The following is a 13,246-nucleotide window of genomic DNA, read 5'->3' as shown; positions in this document are numbered from 1 at the left end:
GGACTAAGGCAAACAAAAGGAGTGACCAGGGGCAGCCCTGGCGCGTGCCTCGAGTCAAAACAAAGGTCTCAGGTGCCATACCATTAACCACAACTTTAGCTTTAGCATTTCGATATAACGCCTGAGCACGAGTTGTCCATTGTTGGCCCAACCCAGCCCACTGCATAACTACGTGTGAAAAATGCCATTCCACCCTATCAAATGCCTTGTCTGCGTCAATTGACAGCAAAGTAGGACAATCATCATGATCATTAATGGAGTCTATCAGATCAAGGGTTTCGCGAATATTATCGGCACCTGGCCTGCCCTTAACATATCCAACCTGGTCAGTATGTATCAATTGGGGTAGGACCCGGGAAAGCCAGCCTGCGAAAACGATTGCGTAAATCTTGATGCCTACGTTTATTAGTGATATGGGACGATACGAAGCGCATTCCATGCCATCCCTACCCTCCTTCAGAATAACTAGGATTCGAGACTCTGTGAACGATGCTGGGGCTTGACTTGTTTCTAAAATGGTATTGAAGTGTTTCACTAAGAAAGGAGTTAAAGAGTTACTATATGATTTATAAAAGGCTGGTATGAAGCCATCATGCCCCAGTGCCGAACCAGCTTTGAGCTTAGATATAGCATTCTGGACTTCTTCCATCATTATCAGGGCATTTAGTAGTACTAGATTATAATTAGCCACCGGAACGGTAGGATGTTTTAATAGATATCGCACCATTTCCTCTTCTGTACTCCCTCCCTCAGTAGTGTATAGGGAAGCATACGATTGGGCAAAGCGTTTACTGATCTAAACCGGTTTAATCAGCTCTTTTCCATTCTCATCTTTGACTTTATGTACAGCCTTATTTGCTGTTTGGTTTCGCAGTCGTGGGGCCAGCATAGTATGGGTCTTGTCTCCCCTCTCATAAAATCTTTGATTCAAAAACCGAAGCTGGATTAACGCTTTGTTGTACCATTTGTCACGCAATTCTTTCCGGAGCATTCTGATATCTGTCAGAATTTCATCTTTAAGGGCAGTTTGAGTCTGAAGGAGCAGTTCTTTCTGGTTGGTTTCTTTTTTCAGTGTAGATTCCCTCAACAACCTGGTTCTATTCTTAAAAGCCCCCTCTGCTATCAGAACTCCCCGGAAAGTGGCTTTGTCCGCTTCCCATACTGTACTTACTGTGAGTTCACCAGAGTCATTAGTGGTAAAATAACTTTTAATCTCCTCAGTGAAGGTGTCCCTGAACAACACATCCTTGTAGAGAGTGTCATTACAAATCCATCTGCGATCTCTCTGTGGTGGCGGGCCCAAATCAAGTTCCAGTAGACACATTTTGTGGTCAGACCATCCTACAATCTGTGGGTGCATCACTCTCCATGTGTTAAATCAGGGAATAAGCTTTCAATAGATCGGCACATTTTTGACTGCCTGAGCACAATGAGGGGATTGCCCCCTGCCTCATGGAATCCCAATCCATAGTGGGATCAGATATGATGTTAAAGTCCCCTTCACATAATAACAGGCCGGTTTTCCAGCCGCCCAAAAAAGTAAAAGGTTCCCTATCAAAAGGCAAGTTGGTTTTGATTGGGTGCTTATGTCGAGCAAAGAGTCACTGTGCGCGATCTCACCATCCCAATAACCACAATTTATCTCCCTTCCTCGTTTCTATAAACCTGTGCAATCTGGAGACCTAGGGACTTCCTATATATGATACCCAGCCCATCTCTTTTATGCTGACTTGATTCCCACAGAACTACTCCCAATTCCTTCCCTCCCAATTTAAACTCTTCTCCCCTTTTGAATTTCGTCTCTTGAACAGTCAACACGTCTAATTTGGAGAGTTTGAATTCCCTCATTAACATAGAGGGTTTTTGCCGTGAGTTCAAGCCTTTAACATTAAGGGACCCAAAGCTTATCCCATGAGCTGGTGTCATTATCACATGTCCATTGCTTCCTTTTTGCCTTGGTTGATCGTTGTATACGCGCAGTAATCTCATGGAGAGGTGTACAGCGCTGAAGGACTATACGTTTACATAGCTGTTTCTTTCCCACCAAATGTGTTTTGCTGGTAGCATTCTTATTTACCTGATGTGAATCCCCCCTCCCTAAACCCAATCCCCCCAATGAAGAGTGCCTCCATCGACACGTCACTCCCAACACAGACGCCCTAGAATCAAAAGGGCCAGACATGAGGAGCCCCTCCACCGAGCAATATCCAATATAAGTCTGCCTAATTTTAGAACGGTGGGAACACACAACCACTGTATTTTAAGTTTTCACAAACAAACATAACAACATCGTAAGGACTGAAAATAGGAGTATGCACAATGAGGCTTTTCTTACCCATCTCGAACCTCACCACTTCTTATAGGCCTGTCTTAACAATGTAAGATATTTCTCAAAAGTGCTGGGTCAATCCCCACCCTCATGCCGGACTGAGAAAAAAGAAAAAAAAAAGAAAACCCTGTATTTATCAAGCATTCACTGTGTGTTCAGCCATCATGGAGTGTTGAAAGGTTTAGACTTTCTGGAGCCTTGTGCACAGCCTCTCTGTGGTAAACAAGTCTTTCTTGGGGTAGCTGAAGTTCTTGGTGTACATCAGTTTTAATAAGTTGACCCAGGGTTTTAGGCACATTAAATGTGGCCGCTGCGCCTATGGCGGGCACACAACACAATACAACGGGGCCCACTCCAAAGGGACGCTCGCCGCCACAACCGCTACCTTGCTGCCTGATGTCAAGCGGGTGTTGTTACACTGCAGGATATGCGCGCAGACCGTGCTGCGTGTTAGAGCGGGCACTGATTGTGGTTGATTTGCCTGCTCTGTGTGTTGAAATATGTGTGTCTATTTTCTTCTGTCGTAGAGGAGTGTTTGCTGCAGCCCATCTCTTACCAAATGCTCATAGCGGATTATTCTTTTACGGCTCCTCCTTAGCGCTTGTGCGAGGTGACATGTGGGAAGATCCGGTGCACATCCGAGGTCTAACGTGGCTTGCGAATTGGGCCACTTCCTCTGTTTTTGCAGTGTCTGTTACTCCCACCCACCCCTTCATCTCAGGCTTCATCCCAATCCCAATCCGGGCAGTGTTTGGAAGGTTGGAGGGCACGCTAAGGCTCTGCTTCGACATTGGGATACTCAAGGGACTTCGACTCCGTTCTATGATGTTTGTTTGTGACAAAATGCAAGATTTACAGGTTATTCCACCATTATGCTCTGCTCGGTGAGAGAGACGATGGATCAAACTGCCATATCGTCTGCACCCCCTGGTGGTCTCCAAAAATTACTCTTTTTACTCTGTGCTTGGGTCTTGGGAGCCAAAGTGCAGGGAAGTTTCCAATCTGGGCCGCATGCTTGCTGTGATGTTTGTAATGTCCATTAAAACCTGCTACACTGAATATCACGTTGCCCCCCAGTTTGGCTCTCACCCGCTATGTTGCTCAGGAGCTTGAAATGCACCGCCTGAACCACTGAGCTTCCAAGCAGTGTGAGTCTTCAGAGTCTTCTGGCGTTTCTATTGCTCCGGCCGTTGTGTGCGTCGGGAAGCACAATCAAGCAAAGGCTGCTCTTTCCTATCTACAGCCTGGGAGACCTTCTTGCAGCAGATGTGTCTTCCCAGACATTAGAGTTTCTGCTGATCGCGAACAACCTAATCAGTCACAGCGAACACCACTAAAAGTCTGTGCCGAGAAAAAAAAATCTCCTTTTTTTTCTTTTAGAAATGGTGTTCGCAAACTCCAAACGCCAACACTTTCCTGGCCGTGACACCAGTGGAGTAACTTTGCTGAAAATGTTGGGGGGGACATGACATCTGAAGAAAAGGTGCCCCAGCCAAATGAATGGGGACAAAATGGTGTGCCATGAAAGTTGGGGGCGGGACAAATACCCCTGCCCCCCCCTAAAATTACGCCCACAACACGCTGAACTGCATATGACTGCAGGAGACTGCCACGCCCTCCGCCTCGAGCTTCGCCAAGGGCTCTCTTTCGACACAGTTTTGAGCAGGTGAGAATGGGGCTGCGTCAGGGTCAGCACACACAGCACTTTCTGAGTCTGGAGGGGGTAGCTGCCTGCAGGGGGATGCCTCGCCCTTGGCCTTGGACTTCATTAGACATATTAGCCAGTGGTCGAAGTGTACGAAAAGAAGTAGTGGAACTATGTTCCCTACTGGCCTGCACCCACTCCCCACAAACCCCGTCATCACGTCCCCTCCCACACACAATACACACCACCAAACACTTCCACCTGCTGTTTAAGGGAACGCTCAGTGCAGTGCACTGAAAGTGCAAGTTTCAACTGATTCCTACACTTTTATTTTAAAACGAAACCATTATGGAAAGGTTTCTTTTTAAAATAAAAGTGAAGGAGCTGTAAATGGTGATTTAGAAAAGTAGAGGAGCACCGCTCCCGCTCACTTCGATCACTGATATTAGCAAGGGGGTATCTTTGTGTTGTTGAGAGACAGATGAATACGTTATCCATAGCTACTGCCCCTCCCCGACCTCACATCGCATAGGTGAGAAACGTTACTTACTTAGACAGCCGTACGGGCCATATCCGAGATTGGTACAGCAGAATAGAAATACAGTGATCCAAACTAAAGATGGCGAGAATAAGCAAGCTTACAGTGAAACCACACACATGCATGCATTTCATACGAAGCAAATATGCACTCATCACGAAGAACAAACACCAGGTCAAATATGCATTTATACATAACTAAAATCAAATGCATCCATTTAGACATGAAGAATACTAACATATGATATGGCATTTATAACGCGCCAGTATACAAGTGTTTCTAGGCGCCACAAGACAAGGAGGGCCAAACAAAGAGAAGACAAAACGATCTTACTAGGTCATGTGTCATTCAGATCGCGCAAGTGTGGGGAAGATGGAAGGGGAGAAGTGCCAGGGGGGGAGGGGAAGGGAGAAGTGCAGACAACTCAATAAGTGCAGCCAGCGGGTGGCTCATAAGTGCAGAGAGAAGGGACTGTAGGGTTGCAGGTACAGACCCTTAAGTACTGGGGAGCCTGGAGGCAGTGCAAGGGCAACTGGAAAATCAGGAGCCTGGGCCTGAGTTCAGAGGGTGACCAGGTGACCAGTGCACAGAGCAGTCAGGTACGTCAGCAGGGGAGTGGAAGAGAGAAAGCAGAAGCAAAAAGGAAGGTCTTGAGTTTCTTCCAGAACCAGAGGTGGTTTGGCTCAAGTTTGAGAGATGCAGGGAGGCTGTTCCAGAGGGAGGCCCCAGCCGAGGAGAGAGATCTGCCCCCGGCTCTCTGCTTGGAGAAGCGTCTGGCCCTCAGATAGTTGGAGGTGGATGAGCAGAGAGCTTGAGAAGGAAGATGTTTTGGAAGAGAAGGTTGGAGGTAGAGCGATCCAAGGCCTCAGAAAGCCTTGTGGATCATGCAAAGGGTCTTGAACTTGATCCTTACACCACAGGGAGCCATACTTTAAATGTTTCCCATATAGTTGCATAGCTCTGAACCAACCCATCATTCATTTTAAAAAAACTATCTATTTCTACATGTAGGGCTGACATCAGTGCAGCATCCAATAGTGCCGTCGGTGACAATCCCCACAACGGCCGTGCCTTGGTACACTATTCAGTGACAGTGATTCACTACTGGACAATGGTCCGACTGGCTCTTATTGCCGCGCAGCCTGTGTGACCAGGTCGGTGAGACCACCCAGAAGTCAATTTGGGACAGTGCGTCGTGAACGGTCGAGTAGTTCTCGGATGTTCCTCCCTCCATACGTCCACCAACCCATGTTGAATCATTATCTGCCCAATCGTGCAATCTTCTGCGGTGATCCCCAACTGTCTGGTGTTAGATCTATCCTTAGCCACGTCCAGGATTGTATTAAAATCTCCAGCCCACACCACTGGGATGTCAGCCACCTTCCCCAATTGTTTAGATGGATGAGTATAAAAACTGGGGTCGTCAATATTCAGGGCGTATGTGTTCACCAACACATTTCTTTCCCCAGCGATTTCCCCGATAGCAATAACATATCTTCCTTTGGGGTCCACTTGAATGTCCTCTGCTTGAAAAGGTAATGATTTATGTATCAAAATAATTACTCCCCTTGCCTTCAATGAATAAGATGTATAGTATCTCTGTCGCCCCTATTTAGGTGCAAACCCATCATGTATGGAGCCCAGAGCGTGTGTTTCCTGTAACATCTTATCTTGAGAGACACTCCCGCAAAATAGTGATAACTCCTTTCTAGCTTTTATGGGGTTGTTAAGGCCTCATACGTTCCACAATATTAGTACTATTGGTTCACCCATTTGTCGTTTGTTGTTGAGCATATTGTCTATGCATGCATGTCTGTGCCACGATAATCATCTCCTGATGCCATTTCGGCTGTCATCCTGTCTGCCAAATTTTATATAACACCCCTTCTTTCCGATCCCCCAACTGGCTCCTCTTGTTCGTCCATCCAGGGTCCCCCCTCCTCCTGTCTTCCCTGCACCATGAACTCCCCACCACTTCCCCCCCACCCACACCATCTACCCCAACTTGACGATGTGTCCCTCTCGCAACCATGAAAAACTCCCCTTCCTCCCCCACCTGCCCATCCTGAGTCCCCGTGTTAACACCCTGACATTCCCCACACTCTACCCTCCCCTTCCCCTTTCCTCACCGTTCTCCCCAACTTGATAATGCAGTCCCCTCTTCACCATGAAAATATGGAGTGCGCTGTGAGCAGCCACCACCTGTGTAGGCCAGCCAGGTGATCCTGCACCCCGACTTATTAAACAGTATCCTGTGCCTGCATAGTTACCAGCGCCTGTTCAAAGCAAATTACATTTTCCAAATTATCCCTCCATGTCATTACATCTGACGTTATCTCTCGGGGCTTGATTTGGATCCCTCCTGTGCTCTGATGCTGGGAGCGCAATCGAGGCTTCCACATAAGCAAGAGCATCCACAGGATTTTCCAAAAAGTGTGCCCTTCCACCATGCTGAATACGCAATTTTGGGGGAAACATCAGGGCCTACTGAACATTTCTAGCCCTCAGTAACCTCTTTACAAGATTGTAAGTACTTCTCATGACCTGGAGCCCTGCCGCGAAATTAGGATAAATATGAATATTATTGGCTCCAAAGCGAAGCATCCCACGGTCCAAGGATAGCTTCAGGACACAATCCTTGTCTCTATAATTAAGTATGTTTGCTATGATATTGCGCAGAGGGGCCCCTGGCCTGGCAATTGGAGCCCAAGTGCGGTGAGCACGCTCAACTAGAAAATGTGCAGAGAATTATTCGGCTCCAAATAAATCTTTTAGGAGCTCCTCAAGGAATGGTTCCATTGGCCCTTTGCACGCCACTTCGGAAACACCAACTATGCACAGGTTATTTCGCCTTCATCGTGATTCAGGGTCATCGCATTTCCATTGGGTCTTGGCAAGCTCCACCTTCAATGTCGCAATGTCAGAATCATGTTGGCCCACACTGTCCTCCACTTCGTTGATCCTGGTATCGGCTTCATTGATGCGCCCACTCTCCTTCTCTAGTTTGGATTTTAGTGACTCAATGGTTGCAACAATGTCCTTCAGCTTTACATTGATGACCATGAAGCCACTCTGCATTGCAACCATCAGTTGGTCCTCTCCGGCTGCATTAGTTGTAACAATCGGGGTTCCCCCCATTCCGGGGTTGCAGGCCGCAGTCAGGGCCTGATTGCTGGTGAAAGAATCCATGGGGCCTCCCTTCTCTCTGGCTCATTTAGTCATGTTGCTCCCCTCACCACCACCTTTCAATGACCACTGGGGCTGTGGGACGTTGTTTTGCTATCCAACGGAGGCCTTTATGCTATGTCCGCCTACACCAATCCAGTTATATTATTTCGCAGGGCTCGGCCACCTCAGCATTATGCCCTGAAATTCATTGCAATTTCCAAGAGTTGTTGTATGATGGGCCTCCACTTCTCCCAACAGATATCAGTCTTCTCATATCCAGCCCCTGAGCCATCACCTCGTTCAGATGGTGCCACCTATTCCGCCTCCCTGCTGCTCCACAATCAGGACCATCTAGTTTTGTTTAAACCACTAATTGCCTCCAGTGCCAGGCACCACCACAGAGAGGGGAGTGTGCCGCGTCAGCCCCATGCTAGTTGCTCAGTCCGCAAGCAGGCCAGCCAGTACGATGGGGTGCAAAGCAGTGTCGCTCTGTGAGGTTACTCCCCACTCGGGACTGTTCGTCCAAGTGCAGTCCTTTAGCCCCCATGTTCTACCTCAGGGCAGTTGCCCAGCAGGGTCAGGCCAGTCAGCGGGCTACCAGCACACACCTGCCCGGTGACACATATTAGCAAGTGTGGAGTGCCAGGGATCTTATGAGCTGACACAGAAGCCCAGCTCCAGACGGGGGCCTCCGATGTTGGGTCCTCCAGTCACAGTAAAGGGAGCCAGTTTCCCAGTGCGATCGGGAAGCAGAATTTCGGAACTAATCCACGTATCAAGCAGGCTTCTCCCCCCCGTGGGTCGCAAGATCACCGGAAAACAGTCGATGGTACATTGTTCAATAGGCAACTAACACAAAAAAAAACTTTTACGCAACTAAAAAACAAACAATTGATGTAGCAGCGCCTCGATGCCCGTGGGCTTTGTGAGCGCTTTAAAAATGCAAATAAACAAATAAAGTGTGCTTCGCTGGAGAAGGGAGCCGGCGCCTTCTCCCGCTCCACCCGCTCCTTCCTTAGCTTGCCAGATCTCACTGCTCCAGCCGTGGGGAGCCACTATCTCTGGGCCGCCAGTGCCCCAGAGCTTCTGCCACCACCATACACACTAATGTTCCAAAACGCCAGCACGGAACAGGATTTATGGGTAGAAAGGATTATGTCGGAGCCAGAGCTCATGCTCAGGCATCCAATCTTCTTCGCTACTCAACAGCGCCCTCCACCAAGTGCTTATTCTAAAACAATCTTTCACCAAACAGTAAGTACACTGTATTTATTTCATTATTAGCATTCATTATGTACACATGTACTATAAACAAAAAGCACTATTTTTTCATTTTGACAGAAATGGCAAACACACTTGAATGATTAGTGGAAAACTTCCCAAAAGAAGAAATGAGTGACGATAACATCTCTAATAGTATACAATACATGTTTTAATGTAAACAAATAATGTAATTTGTATAGACCTAACTAAAATATTAATTTCTATTTTTCTTACAGTACATAATTTTCATGAAGAAACCATGCCCCAGATTAATTATACACAATCCCAAGAATCACAAAGCGAAGCCCTATCCCCAACTGTACATATTCAAATTATGAACTTGTCTACAAAATTGGATGAACTAAGTAATGATTTTAAAGAACGTTTACAATATGTGAAAAATCATGTCATTAAAAATGTTCCCTATCACTGTCCTTCTTGCACCTGTCCCCCTTGTCCCCAGCAATCATCCCCATCGAATTCTGAAAATTTAAATCAAATACGCTTTGATGAATCCTTGTTCCCTTCCTCCCTTGATCATTATTGTACAGAAATTCATAATTGTCCTATTTATGTTTCCCGTTTTGATATCTCATCCCTTTCATGAATAAAGGTATGTTTTTATACTTTTAATATGCTGTCCATCATTATGGTATATTTCAATTTTTTGTAAACCCCAATTATGAGTTCACGGACACTGCGACTGTCTGGGGTATCCGCACTTAAAATGGAGGTGCGGCCAGGCAGGCGCTGTTTCCGGACATGTCCGGTTTCGCATGACGCACTTTTAATTAGTCTGCAGACACTGTCCCTGTTCAACGGATGGTCATGCGCATGCGCCCTGCAGTTCCCGCCTGATGGGTGTCCGCCGATGGCCATCAGGGCTGCAGACATCCCCGGACGTCATCATGTGACCGCACCTATGCAGCGTGATGGCCTGTTCACGAATGGTGTCTACTGACAGTTATGTATTTTCAAGCAATCTAGGGTGTTTCAAGCAGAAACATTATCCTTCCACAGCTCCCAGATCCATTCTTGGTTGATCTGGCAACTTTTTACAACTTTTCAATGCCTAATTGTGAATCGTTAGTCCATGGGCAGCATGACTGTCCGCAAACGGCTCCACTAAACGGACCCACCCATTACATTTTCTCATTCTCAATCTGGCTATACAGAAAGATAGCAGCTTCCCAGCACTTGCTTTTCAGAACAGCTACTAATCCTGCAATGGCATCTCTTATGGCCATTTCTCCTCCCCAAACACCACTACCACCTGAACAACTTGGAACAGCAGGCACAATGATATAGAGGACGATCAAGGGGAAGACGAAGATGAGGTAGAGGGTGTGCCTACCTCCAGCACCCGGAGTGAGTCCTGGGTGTGGTGGATCTTTGAGAACGTGAGTGGGGTCCCAAAGGCAAAGACTGCCCATGTTGAATGCATTGAGTGTGGGGTGAAACTTAGTCACGGACAACAGGGGCACTACTCCTTCCAGCCCACATCAATGTGCCCCCACGTCCGTTCTAACCACCCAGTTGCACTGAGAAAGGCTGTTCCTTTCTCAGGGAGGAGCAGGCTATCTTCCTCTGCACCATCTTGCTCAACCGCTCCTGCCAGCACGCAGGGTACTCCTTTGGGGCAGAGGATCCCACCGGCCACCTCGCAGGCCATATGGGATGCTGTAGATCCTTACCTTTCAAGGGTCACAGTGTTCTGCATGTACTGTGACACCCCGCTCTGCAGGGGGGGAGCAGTTTCATAGTGCTTTTGAGGCAGTTGTCAAGGAGCATGAGAAACACTTCCCCCTATCTTAAATTGAAGGCACACCCAACATCTTCCCCTGTCCACCTGCCCTTCAGTTTCTGTGTTTGGTGCCCCTTCCCTTCCCCACCTTACCTTCCCTCTCCTGCAAAAAAACTAAAAAAAGCTCCCAAAAAATACAAAAACAAAAAACCCAAAAGAAAAAAGTTTCTTTATGAGCTACCTTTCAAAGTTAAAGAAATGGAAATGAGAAAAAAAGTCACATGCCCCATGCAGCTTTCATAGGCCACCGACAGCACGGTAGTCTGCGGACATCTGAACAAATTCCAGGCGTTGTGTGGGAGAATTGAAATCATTTAAATTGTTTTATGTTAAAAAATAATGCCTCTTAAAAGAACCTTTTTGTGTTTTTTGGCTTTTTTTTAAATGTTTGGTTTTATAAACTGAACTAAAGAACATTTTACTTCTTGGAACTTTCACAAAAAATGCATATTTTTTCCCGGTATTTCCATTTTCTTTATTTCAACTACTAAAGAATACTTAAATCCATAATTTACATGTTCACAAAAAACAGCTTCAAAGCATTTTGAAAGTTTTCCAGAAAAATGTGATTACCCAAATTTTATTACTCCATCTCTCCGAACATTTTTGGCAATGTCAAATTTAATGTTCTCATTATGAAAAAATGTCATGCCAACATCTCGTTAAAAAGCATACACCGCATTATTGACATTGAGACTTTCTTTTTCCTTTGTGGACAAAATAAATTCAATCGCATCCACATTTGTCTCTGAGCAGTGCGCAAAAACATAATTTTCGAATTTGGAAACATTTCTATCAACTTTCCAAATGTATCCTTCATTGTAAATTGCAATTAAATCCCGGTAACGTACCCCAAACCATTCCCTCCACAATGAACATAAATAATGTACAGATGTTTTAAGCGAACCATATTCGTACAAAACAGGAGTAAGTCAGTCCACCTCATTTCTCGCACTCTATACCAAAACATTTCAAATTCATAAAATCCAAGATTTCCAGCTACTCCACAGTGCTCAGCATATACCTTCAGCCAATGGATCCAAGAGTCACTCAAAATCCATACACTGTGCCTCCTAAAAGACAAAGCCATATCCATGTTAACTGCTCTTAAAACTCCTGCAAACTAAATCCTGCTAACCTCTCTTCCTGTACATCACACCCAGGAAACCTGATTGGCTGATCCCCCAATGTCCGTCGACAACACGACTGTCTGCGGTCTCCGAAGTTCCATTTCCATACTGGGCACCCTCCAAAGACCCGGATGTGGCACGTGCCATTCACGGACTACCCTGGTGTCCACGGACGTCACGGCCACTCAAAGGGGTGAGGTGTGGGGAAATTAAACACAATTTCAGATATTTAATGTTTAGTGGTGGCTCTGAAAAGAACCTTTTTCTTTCTTCTTTTTTTGGGGTTTGTCAACAAACACCTTTTTTTCCTTTTATCACAGTAGAACTGCACATCATTCCTTACAATTTTCTTACAGGAACATTTTCAAGGCATTCCTAACATTGTAAAGAAAAATCACATTTCCGACATCTGTAAAATGAACTCCATCTTCACAAAAACAATTCACAGCATCCAACCTTATATTGTCATTCTCAAAAGATGACATTCCTGCAGCATATAAAAAAGAAGATACACCTTTATTGACAAGCTGCCTCGAGTCCTCCATTTGTGGACTGAAAAAGTTTGGACATCTCCATGTTTGCCTCTGATTCATTTCTGAAACAATTATCTTTGCAGCAGGAAACAGTTCCATTAGGCTTTTCAAGAAATCCTTCAGGGCAACCTGCAAATACATTGGAGTCACATACCCCAAACTGTCCCCTCCACAATGTACAATTATAATGTATGGACATTTAAAGTGAGCCATACTCTCACAGAATGAGAACAAGCTTGCCCAGTTTAAGCCACAAACTACATGCCACAAAACCTCCACTTCTGCCAATCCAATACTTCAAAGATGCCATGATTTTCAGCATATACCTTCAATGACTGAATTGAAGAATCTCCCATAATCCACAGACTCTGCTACTACAAAGCCATAGCCATAGTCATCTTCACTGCACACAACAATCCAAACAGCTGAAAGACCCGATGTGGCACGTTACTCTAAAACATAGATTACCAGCAATTCTAACAAATGTCTACTTAATATTCCTTAAACCCAAATTTAGTCACTAAACTGTAGCACTATCAACAGTTAGAATACGCCAACTGGTATCTACCTGCTTTAGAAATACCCCTAATTGCACTACACTTCAATTACGCCATCACAATTATTCTTACTACAAAACTTCTTTTAACATTAAATATACTTAGAATACGCCAACCGGTATCTAAGCACTTTAATCATTCCCTTAAGTACAACACACTACAAATACACATACTGTCAAACTTGCACTCACAAAAATGTAGTTATTTAAAAAATAATCCTGTATGGATTTCTTTTTCCAATGACCCAATGATTATTTAATGTCAATACAACAATAGTGT

This window comes from Ambystoma mexicanum, chromosome 6p, assembly GCF_040938575.1.
Source record: "Ambystoma mexicanum isolate Mex_15411 chromosome 6p, UKY_AmexF1_1, whole genome shotgun sequence".
Taxonomy (NCBI): Eukaryota; Metazoa; Chordata; class Amphibia; order Caudata; family Ambystomatidae; genus Ambystoma; species Ambystoma mexicanum.
Note: the sequence above shows the minus strand (reverse complement) of the source record.